Source organism: Prionailurus viverrinus, chromosome B2 (assembly GCF_022837055.1).
Source record: "Prionailurus viverrinus isolate Anna chromosome B2, UM_Priviv_1.0, whole genome shotgun sequence".
NCBI classification, from domain to species: domain Eukaryota; kingdom Metazoa; phylum Chordata; class Mammalia; order Carnivora; family Felidae; genus Prionailurus; species Prionailurus viverrinus.
The window spans coordinates 20,910,795-20,922,487 of record NC_062565.1 but is presented as its reverse complement, the minus strand read 5'-3'; the positions used below and the strand labels follow the sequence as shown (position 1 = coordinate 20,922,487).

Sequence of the window (11,693 nt, the reverse complement as noted above, 5' to 3'; positions counted from 1 at the left end):
GCTGCCTTTCTTAGAGAATGGCGAGTAGGCAATAAAGAACAGAACTCTACTGCGTAGAAACCTTCGGTTCTGGGGCACCTGGGTGGCTCAGTCAGTTAAGCCTTTGTTCAACTCTTGGTTTTCAGCTCAGGTCATGATCTCACGGTTTCATGGGCTCGAGCCCTGCGTCGGGCTCTGTACTGACAGTGCAGCCTGCTTGGGATTCTCTACCCTTTCCTTGCTCATGCTGTCTCTGTCTCTCTCAAAAATAAATAAATAAACTTAAAAAAAAAACAAAAACAGAAACTATCAGTTCTCCAGACTGCTGTTCCTTGTGCATCATCTCCTACCTGCCACACCTCTAACTCTCCTTCCGCAGCTTCTCAGTCTTGACCCAGGACAGAAGCACAGTGGCCGCAGGCTCACGCAGCCCGTTGGGAACTGCCCCAATACTCTCCACGTCTGATTGTCCTTCTTTCGCCTGGCTTCCTTGTGGTAAACGGACAAGTTTTTAAAAACCAGAGATGGAGGGAGCATGGCAAGAGACAGTCTTCTTTTGATGCTACTGGTTCTCTGAGGAGCACGGCTGAGCTTGGCGATTGGGGGTTCAGTTGTTCCTAGGACTGCTCATTCTATCTCAATCGTATTTTACAATCCAATACCCCAACTTACCTTTGTATTTTAAGATGAAGACGAACTGCCTGTGCAGAGGCTTCCTTTATTACCTAGTGAGGAGAAATCTCAGGCGTTACCTCAAGTTTTCCATTGTTCTTCTGACCTCCCACTGATTTTGCCCCAGGTACAGCAGCACAGGTTTACAGGGAATTCTCCCAAACCCACCACCCTTTCCATGCCCTGGCACGTGCTGCTCTGCTCATTCTTTCTGGAATGTCATCCTGACTTTTGTCTGCCATGAAAACGCCTGTTCATTGTTCGATATTGAATCCCCACATAAAGGCTGTGGCTGGCCTCTAACCCCTCCTCATGTCTGCCTTGTGTCCTTGTCGGACTTGGTTTTTTTTATGTTTATTTATTTGAGAGAGAGAGAGAGAGAGAGGGAGACACAGAATCCAAAGCAGGCTTCAGGCTCCGAGCGGTCAGCACAGAGCCTGATGCTGGACTCGAACCCATGAATCATGAGATCATGACCTGAGCTAAAGTCAGATGCTTTACTGGCTGAGCCACCCAGGTACCCCAAGTCAGACTTTGTTTTAATGATTTACTCATAGGGCAGTCTCCCATGCTTTTCTTGGAGTTCTCTGAATACAAGATGTCTGGATTATTCAAATGTACACTTCCAACGCTGTGCCTTCCCTTGTACGTGTGGGTGTGATGGACATTTTGGCCATTTTATGTTAAAATTCCCCCTCACAAGGGGGAATTTCTGAACTTAATGTACCTCCACAGGTTAACCCTTGACAGTAGGGTTATTTTCATCTTGGTTACTGGTTCAAATGAAAATGACACCCTTTGGGGGACACGCCCCAAAAAGCTAGTAAATTTTCTCAAAGTTTTTGTTTATCTATGGGATAGCATGATGCCATAAAATAAGTAATTATACATGTGATGTATGTAATACGTGGGGTCATTAAAGACGTGATGCTAATTGAATCTACCTCCCTGCAAGAGCTGTCTCTTAGCAATTAGTGTTTAGGGCCAGCTGTGGGGTGTAACTGCATAGCACAAGTTAAATCAGAAGAAAGCAGTGAAAATAAAAGTAAGCAAACTAGCCATCATATCAAATTTACCCAGATGTCATTCATACAGAAGTATCTTTTTTTAAAAGTCTCTTTACATCACTTTTATTTGTGCTTTTGAGGAGGTCTATTTCACTTATTTTTTAAAAGTATTTTCTTCTTTTTTTTTTTTCAACGTTTTATTTTTATTTTTGGGACAGAGAGAGACAGAGCGTGAACGGGGAAGGGGCAGAGAGAGAGGGAGACACAGAATCAGAAACAGGCTCCAGGCTCCGAGCCATCAGCCCAGAGCCTGACGCAGGGCTCGAACTCACGGACTGTGAGATCGTGACCTGAGCTGGAGTTGGACGCTTAACCGACTGCGCCACCCAAGCTCCCCTAAAGTATTTTCTTAAAAAAATTTTTTTAATGTTTATTTCTGAGAGAGAGAGAGAGAGAGAGAGCATGAGAGGGGGAGGGGCAGAGAGAGAGAGGGAGACACAGAATCTGAAGCAGGCTCTAGGTTCCAAGCTGTCAGCACAGAGCCCGGCGTGGGGCTCAAACTCATGAACCATGAGATCATGGCCTGAGCTGAAGTCAGACGCTTAACTGACTAAGCCACCCAGGCACCCCTAAAGTTTTTATTTTCTTCAGTAATCTCTATCCCCAATGTAGGATCAAACTCACAACCCTGAGATCAAGAGTCTCATGCTCTTGGGACTGAGCCAGCCAGGTGCCCCTCAGGTGGTCTATTTCATTCAGTAGGTTTAAATAATTAATGACATGCCCAATTTACAGTCAGTTCAGTCTTCATTTCAACAGTGGCTATTCCTGAAAATCAGTTCCTGATCCAATGGAAGGTTTAAGATCATTGAAATGAAATGGCAGAGATATTCAAAGACACTTGAAGCAAATAAAGGACCGTGTGTGCTCTCTTTTAAAAATGTCTCTGTCTTAGGGGTGCTTGGGTGGCTCAGTCGGTTAAGCATCCAACTTCGGCTCAGGTCATGATCTCACAGTTCGTGGGTTCGAGCCCCTGTCAGACTCTGTGCTGACAGCTCGGAGCCTGGAGCCTGCTTCAGATTCTGTGTCTCCTTCTTTCTCTGCCCCTCCCCCACTCACGCTCTGTCTCTCTCTCAAAAATAAACATTAAAAATTTTAAAAAATAAACATGTCCCGGGGCGCCTGGGTGGCGCAGTTGGTTAAGCGTCCGACTTCAGCCAGGTCACGATCTCGCGGTCTGTGAGTTCGAGCCCCGCGTCAGGCTCTGGGCTGATGGCTCAGAGCCTGGAGCCTGTTTCCGATTCTGTGTCTCCCTCTCTCTCTGCCCCTCCCCCGTTCATGCTCTGTCTCTCTCTGTCCCAAAAATAAATAAACGTTGAAAAAAAATTTTTAAAAATAAGCATGTCCCTGTCTTAACGTTGAACTTAGACTTCATTAGTATTCCACGGATGTCACTTTTATTGCCCCTCACAATCACCTCCTCGTGCTTCTTTCTCCAGCTCAGAGGGCCCTGGGATTCTCTGTATCGCACAAACATATTTTGAGTATCTACTGTGTGCCAAGCACTGCGAAGTACTGTATCTCAATGCTCATGCCATTCTAGAGACAGGTTGCAACACCACCCTGCTCAGAGCCCGTCCCAGGAGGTGGAGGACGGCGCCGGGCAGCACTATCCTGGTGCAGCTGGTAACTCCTGGACACGCCAGGGGGAGGATTTAAAGTCACATCCCTTCGCGGAAGGAGCGTGACTCTGTGCGGCTTTCTCTCACGATAGCAGAGTTTGTAATGCTGTAGAATAGGAAGCAGACATATTTTGTCTTAAAAAGTAAATGGAAAGGACTATGCAAGCCATACTGGCCTCTTTTTTTTTTCTTCTTTGTTTATATTGAGCAAGGGAGGGGCAGAGGGAAGGAGAGAGAGAATCAAGTAGGCTCCATACTTGGCACAGAGCCCAACACGGGGCTCGATCTCAGGACTGTTGATGCTCAATTGACTGAGCCACCCAGGCACACCCTCTTTTTTTTTTTTTTTTTTTTTTCTACAGAAGAGAGGCTGGAAGAGTAAACGTTTTTGAGCTACACAAGCTTTCTGGCACCTGTCACCTGAGACATTTTTTTGTGACATTCCCATATATTATATGAGACTTGAGCTTCGACATGGCAGAGGAAATAAGTGCCACCAGAATGGTAAAACTTGGGTATAGACAGTGACCTTAGAGTCATTATCTTGGCATCGTGGGTTGACCCAGAGAGCCTGTGGGTTAGTCTCATAACTCTAAGGTCAATGTTGCTTCTCTCATATTTGCTGGAGCAAATCTTCCCTACTAATGATTTTCTTGCTTTTCTTTTCTTCTTTCTTTTTTTTTTTTTTTTTTTTTTTTTGTATCTAGGCATATGTTTGGTGCCTAACACAAAATATCTTTGGAATAAAAGGCTGCCCACCACCATCTAGTCTCCCAATAACAACCCATTCCAGAGAGCACCGTACCCACCTTGCATTCTCTTTCCTCCTTGTCTCTACCAATTCTTCTTTCATTTCATTTTATAAGATTTTTTTGAATTGTGCTGAAATATAAGTCACGGAATTTGCCATGTGCCATCTTAGCTACTTGAAAGTGTACAATTCAGTGACATTAATTACATACACGGTGTTGTACCAGCATCACCACTATCGATTTCCAAAACTTTTCTACCACCCAAACAGGAACTCTGTGAGCATTAATAACTCCCCATTTCCCCAGCCCCTGATAACTGCAATTACACTTTCTGTGTCTATCAATTTGCCTATTGTAGATGCTTCATATAGATGAAATCATACAATATTTGACCTTTTGTGTTTGGTTTCTTTGTTTCTAAGTTTATTTATTTGGAGAGAAAGAGAGAGCAAGATAAGTGTGGGAGGGGCAGAGAGAGAGGGAAGGAGAGAATCCCAACCAGGTTCTACACTCCCTGTACAGAGCCCATTGTGGGGCTCAAATTCACCAAACGTGAGATCATGACCTGAACCGAAATCAAAAGAGGCTTAACCGACTGAGCCACAGGCACCCCTTGTTGGGTTTATTTCATTTAGCATAATGCTTTCAAGGTTTGTCTGTGTTATATCAGAACTTTATTCCTTTTCTAGGACTGAATACAATGTTTTGTTTATCTATGCATCTGCTGATGGATGCTTGGGTTGTTTCTACCTTTTGGCGATTGTGAATAATGTGGACAAGTATCTGTACACTTGTTTTCAGTTCTTTTGTCTATATACCTATGAGTGCAATTGCTGGGTCATATGGTAATTCTACATTTAGTTTTTGGGGGGAGACACCAGCTTTTCACAGTGGCAGCACCGTTTTACATCCCCATCAGGGTTCCAGTTTCTCCACATCTTCACCAGCACTTGTTGCTTTCTATTTATTTGTTTTTGATAATGACCATCCTAATGGTTAGAAGGCGGTATTTTACTGTGTTTTTGATTTACATTTCCCTAATGATTAATGATGTTGAATATCTTTTTACATGCTTGATGGCCATTTGTATTTCTTCTTTGGAGAAATGTCTGTTTAAGTCTTTTGCCCATTTCTTAAATTTGGTTGTTTTTCTTGTTGAGTGTTAGGAGTTCTTTTTTTTTTTTAAGTTTTTATTATTTATTTTTGAGAGAGAGAGAGAGAACGATTGGGGGAGGGGCAGAGAGAGGGAGACACAGAATCTAAAGCAGGCTCCAGGCTCTGAGCTGTCAGCACAGAGCCCCATGTGAGGCTGGAACCCATGAACCATGAGATCATGACCTGAGCCGAAGTCGGATGCTCAATGGACTGAGCCACCCAGGCACCCCTAGGAATTCTTTATATAATCTAGATAGTAAACCATTATCAGATATTTGATCTGAAAATATTTTCTTCCATTCCATAGATTCTTTTCACTTTCTTGATAATGTCTTTGGTGCACAAAATTTTAATTTTTTTTAAATTTATTTGTTTTGAGAGAGAGCAAAAACAGGAGAGGGGCAGAAAGAGACAGAGAGAGAGAGAGAGAGAGAGAGAGAGAGAGGGAGAGAGAGAATCCAAAGCAGGCTCCATGCTGATAGCAGGGCTTAATCCCATGAATCGTGAGATCATGACCTGAACCAAAACCAAGAGTCGGATGCTCAACCAACTGTGCCACCCAGGTGCCCCAGGGTTTTAGCCCTTATATTTAGGTCACTGATCAATCTGAGTTATTTTTGTGTTATTCCCGTTTTGCCAGCATCGGTTATTGATAAGTCTGTTCTCTCTCCCATTGAATGGACTTGGCACCCTTGTTGAAAATCATTTGACCATAGACACATGAGTTTATCTCTAGATTCTCAATTTTATTCTGTTGCTCGATTTGTCTGTCCTTATGCCAGTACTCCACTCATTTGATTACCACAGTTTTGTGATAAATGTTGAAATTAGGAAGTGTGAGTCCTCTCAATTTGTTCTTCTTGTTTTTTTCTTTCAATTTGTTCTTCTTTCCCAAGATTCTTTTTGTATTCATTACTTCCTGCAATTCTATGCAAATTTGAGGATCAGCTGTTACATTTTCTCCAAAAAAATTGCCAATTCTCCTTTAGTCTCTTCCCCCCCCCCTTTTTTTTAAGGCTTTATTTATTTTTGAGACAGAGAGAGACAGAGCATGAACAGGGGAGGGGCAGAGAGAGAGGGAGACACAGAATCAGAAGCAGGCTCCAGGTTCTGAGCTGTCAGCACAGAGCCCAACGCGGGGCTCAAACTCACAGACCGCGAGATCGTGACTTGAGGTGAAGTCAGACTCTTAACCGACTGAGCCACCTAAGCGCCCCTGGTCTCTTCCCTTAAGGAGAATTCTAACAACAGTCTTCCTCCCCAAAGGCCGCCCTGGTGCCAGCTCCCCTCAGGCCCTCTGCCTGATCCTTATCAGAAGTGTTGGTCCAACCTGCTTCCCAGGACTGGTTAATCACCTCCTCAGGTGCAGACTGCCAAGAGTCTGGTCCACTCAACCCTTTTATCAACATTATGCATATGAGGTTAAGTCAAGTTTGAGTTCCTACACATGAAGCTCCTTTTGTTGTTGTTTTTTTTTTTTTTTTATATGAACGGGGGAGGGGCAGAGAGAGAGGGAGACACAGAATCCGAAGCAGGCTCCAGGCTCTGAGCCATCAGCCCAGAGCCCGATGCGGGGCTTGAACCCACGGACCGCGAGATCGTGACCTGGCTGAAGTCGGACGCTTAACCGACTGAGCCACCCAGGCGCCCCCTTTTTTTTTTTTTAAATTTTTTTTTTAATGTTTATTTATTTTTGAGACAGAGAGAGTGAAGTTCCTTTTGGAAGTTAAGAACCCCTTTGACTTGGAGCTAAGGCTTTTTTTGAGCCGCATTAAGGAAGTACTGGGCAAGCTGGTGGGGTTAGAGCTTAGTGGCCATTTCTACGAATTGAAATGAATATGCTTATATTCTATCTCTGCCCTTTTTTGCCCGCTAACTCCATTTATGTGGACCTTTGGCGTGTTGGCTATTGTTTCAGCATTAATTTGTTGAGCACCTAATATGCACTAGGTTTTACAGTGTAAGAAATACATAAGAAGCTCCAAATTCATGACCTCAAGGAACTTAGAGTCTTGTGGGGGAGTTTGCATGGCATAAAAATGTTCCAAATATCTTAAGCATGGGCATGGTACCTTATTTAACATCATGATACATCTTATAGTATCACTATATATCATCTTATAGTGAGCCCTTAGGTGATTAGGGCTCAGCCAAAGGACAGACCCACATGAGCTATAGTACTACCAAGAGGTGTGTGGATAAGACAATATATAAATTGGGCCTTGAAAGCCAGGTAGAATTTTCAGAGGAAGGGAAGAAGGGAGAGGGCATCCTAGTGGGTACAAGTGGTGTGCTTAGGGGAGAGAACCACAAAACCCAAGACAAGGTGGGAATAAGTTTAATATCTCTGCCAACCAATAAGAATCTTAGTGCAGTCTACTCATATTCAAGGGCAGAGTAGACCCAGCTGAGGGTGGGACAAATTGAGAGGGCCCTGAGTCAAAAGGAATTGTTTGGAGTCATTTGTGTCCCAGGACCTATGAGATCATCTTACACAGCTTTGGTAACCACTGCCTTTCCAGTTTCTAGAGGACTTCTTGTTCTCAAGGTGAAGGCAGAATATGGCTCTCACATACACATCAGCTGGGTGCAGGTGCTTGGAACACCACCCCCTCCCACCCCTACCCTGGGCACATCCATCTGCCTCCAGCTTTCATTCTGTGGCCCCTACCTCTTGTCACCACACACCTGGAATGACTGAAATGGTTTTTCACCTGATCTCTCTGCTCCCAGCCTCACCTCTGCTCCAAACCACAGGGCAGAACATTGTCATCTAATGTGCTTGCAACAACATCAACATCATGGGGGCCCTTTGCTCAAGAGTGTCTTAGAGCTTGGATCTAGACTTTCTCTCCATGATCTTTACAACTTTAAGTGTCCTACAAACTTCCTGCTGTGCCCATAAACAAAGCAATCTTATGCGCTTCATTTATTCAGTCTTTCAACAATTTCCTGACCACCTACTATACCTCAGGCATAGACAGTGTGACGAACTGAACTGTGTTTCCCTCAAAATCCATACATTGAAGTCCTATCCCCCAGCACCTCGGAATGTGACTGTATTTGGAGACAGGGTCTTTAAAGAGGTGATTAAGTTAAAATGAGGTCAGTAGGATAGACTCTAATCCAGTCTGACTGGTGTCCTTATAAGAGGAGGAGGAGTTTAGGACACAGACACATGCGGAGGGAAGACTGTGTGAGGACCCAGGAAGAAGGCAGCATCTGCAGGCCAAGGAGAGAGGCCTCAGAAGGAATCAATCCTGCCAACACCTTGATCTTGGACTTCCAGCCTCCAGAACTGAGAAAATGAACTTGTGTTGTTTAAACACCTCCGATCTGTGGAACTCTGTTGTGGGAGCCCTAGAAGATGAACACAAGTGCCTTTGCCCAGCCTGCTCAGTAGTGGCCCCTCTCCTCTGACATGCCACACACTCCCTCCACTTCCCTCACGTGCCTGCTCCTCTGGCCTGCCCTCATCTAGCCTGACTCCCCACTCAAGCCCAACTCAGCCCCTTCATGCCTCTTCTCTGACCACCGCGACCGCAGGGTTCTTTCTCCTCCAACGACAACATCTATTCCAAATTATTCTCTAATCTTCTTTGGTGCATTGTCTTCTCTCCCAAGACCATAAAACTTCCCAACATCCATGGGCTTTCCCCCTGTCTCCTATGAAGAGAGAGAGCTAAGGTGCGAAGGAAGGGAAGGAACCAAGAGTGACTGATTTCTGTGTGTTTGCCTGGAGCCACTGGGCGGACTGTGGTGCATAGTAAGATAGTAAAGACTGAGCGAGGAAAAGATTTGTGTATTTATATGTGCACACACTCTTGTCTTATAAAAATGATATATTATGCAGTTGTCCTTCTTTATCGATGGGGGATCCATCCCAAGGACCCCAGTGGATGCCTAAAACCACAGAGAGTATCCAACCTTATATATACTCTGTTTTTTCCTATATGTACATGCCTATGATGAAGTCTAATTTCAAGAGATAAACAATAATAGCCAATAATAAAATAAAAACATTGTAAGAATATACTGTAGTAAAAGTCAGGTGAATGTGATCTTTCAACATAGCTGACCATACTGTACTCACTCTGCTTCCTCTTGTGATGACATGAGAAGATAAAATGCCTACGTAATGAGATGAAGTGAGGTGACTGACGGAGGCACTGTGATATAGTGTTAGGCTACTACTGACCTGCTGATGTGCCAGAAGGACGGTCATCTGCTTACAGACTGAGGTTGACCACGGGTAGCTGATACTGTAGATAAGGGGGGACTATACTACATACTGTTTTGTAACTCAGTTTTCTAACAGCAACACTCATGGGACATCTTCCATGTCAGTGTTTATAAATCTATCACATTCTTTTCTTTTACAGGCTTTACTTCACTTTAGTTTTCTTGTGTAACACTATATAGTGGCCACAGCTGGAGCCGGGATCCCCTGTATGGAGACTCTGGTGTGGGTCTTCCAAAGACGGTCAGTGATTTTCTAGTAGGGAGACTTGGCAAACACTGTCTCTTTCCAGAAGTCAGGGGTGACATAACCGTAGGTCTTGGAAATGGCATCAAAAGTGACATGGATCGGGGTGCCTGGGTGGCTCAGTCGGTTAAGCATCCAACTCTTGGTTTCGGCTCAGGTCATGATCTCACAGTTTCATGAGCTTGAGCCCCACATGGGGCTCTGTGCTGGTAGCACAGAGCCTGCTTGGGATTCTCTCTCTCCCTCTCTCTATGCCCCTCCCCCACTTGCACTGTCTCTGTCTCTCTCAAAATAAATAAATAAATAAATTTAAAAAGAAAAAGTGGCCTTGCTGAAATTGCCCACAGTGGCAGTACAGCCCCTGGGTGAGGGGTGACAGTCATTAATACTGGCCATCACCAGTAGCTTCTTGGGCACAGGGGCTGAGACAGTGCCTTTGTTGGCAGGGATGCCAGTGCTTCTGTGGGCAAGGATGAAACACACCAGCACAGAGCCACAGGCGCTGGCTCCCTTGCATGAGACAGTGTGGGGCTCGCCAACCTTGTTCCCCTGATAGCCTCACTTCACAGGGACAACGGAAAGTTTGCTCAGTATGATGGTCCAATGGATGGCAGTGACTGACTACCTCCTTGGAGCACTTAACACCCAAACCGACGTGTCTGCAATAATCTCTGATGGCAACAAATGCCTTGAACCTAGTCTTCTGGTCAGCAGGGGTCTGCTTTACACAAGCATAATCTTCAAGACCTCATCCTTGAGGGGCACCTGGGTGGCTCAGTCCGTTAAGTGTCCAACATTGGCTCAGGTCATGATCTTGCGGTTCGTGGGTTTGAGCCCCGCATTGGGCTCTGTGCTGACAGCTCAGAGCCTGGATCCTGCTTTGAATTCTGTGTCACTTTCTGTCTCTGCCTCTACCCCACTCACATTCTGTCTCTGTCTCTCTCAAAATAAATAAATATTAAAAAACCCAAACCAAAACCGAAACAGAAAAACTCTCATCCTTGAGGAATGCCCCCAGAAAAAAGTCAATGACCTTGGAGTCCTTGATGGGCAGGGAGAAGAGATAGATCTCTTCCAGGGACTTCATCTTCATGTCATTGATCAGTGGCCCAGCTTGGTGACAGGGATCCACTCCTTGTCCTCAGTCATGCCTCTGCGAGCTCCCATTCCAGGGCCGTCCTGCAGCACCAGCATCATCTACTATTTGGTGTTTTCTTGAAGATGGAGCTACCACACTCTTTTTAATATGCAATATATTCCATGTATTTCTCTCAGTCTTTTTAAATTTTTTTTATTTTTTTAAGCACACTGTGCACCCAGCATGGACACAAAGTGGGACTTGAACTCATGACCCTGAGTTCAAGACCTGAGCTGATATCAAATGTCGGACGTTTAACTGACTGAGCCACCCAGGTTCCCCATATCTCAGTCTTTTTAACAGAAAAAAATCAATGGCATTAATTTTATTAAAACTGTTAGAATCTACAATGTGGGTGAATACATACTTTATTCCAAGACGGGTCTAGGTTGCCTTCAGAAAGCGAGGGTGGGTTAGAACTCAAACTTTCTATGGGAGGGACCATCGAAGCCACCCTCTAGAGCTCCTGTATTTTAGAGATACAAAAACAAAGAGCTGGAGGATTTGATGATTTTTCTAAGGTCACTCCAGTGGTAAATGCTCAAACCAGTGAAGAATCCAAATCTCCTGGGTCCTTCCCACCGTATCATAGTGCTGCTGAAACAGAATCTAGGCATCCCTTCCCTGGGGTTGCTATGCCGGGTTCTATTCTTTTAGCTTAACAGTCATTTTTTATTTAACAAGAAATTTAAAAAACATGGAACTAAACGTGACCTTGGACGTGAGTTGGTCTAACTTTAGAGATGAGAAAACTGAATATTTCCTGGGGAGGGTTCTGAGCGTGATAAGTATGTCATACAATGAAGTCATACAGCATGTGGC

At 44.6% G+C, this 11,693-nt stretch overlaps 1 pseudogene; it reads right to left on the bottom strand.

Annotated features, from left to right (window-relative positions):
* Positions 1-9,661: 9,661 nt before the first annotated feature.
* LOC125166399 (40S ribosomal protein S2-like) lies at positions 9,662-10,930 on the bottom strand (annotated as a pseudogene).
* Between the last annotated feature and the right edge of the window lie 763 nt (positions 10,931-11,693).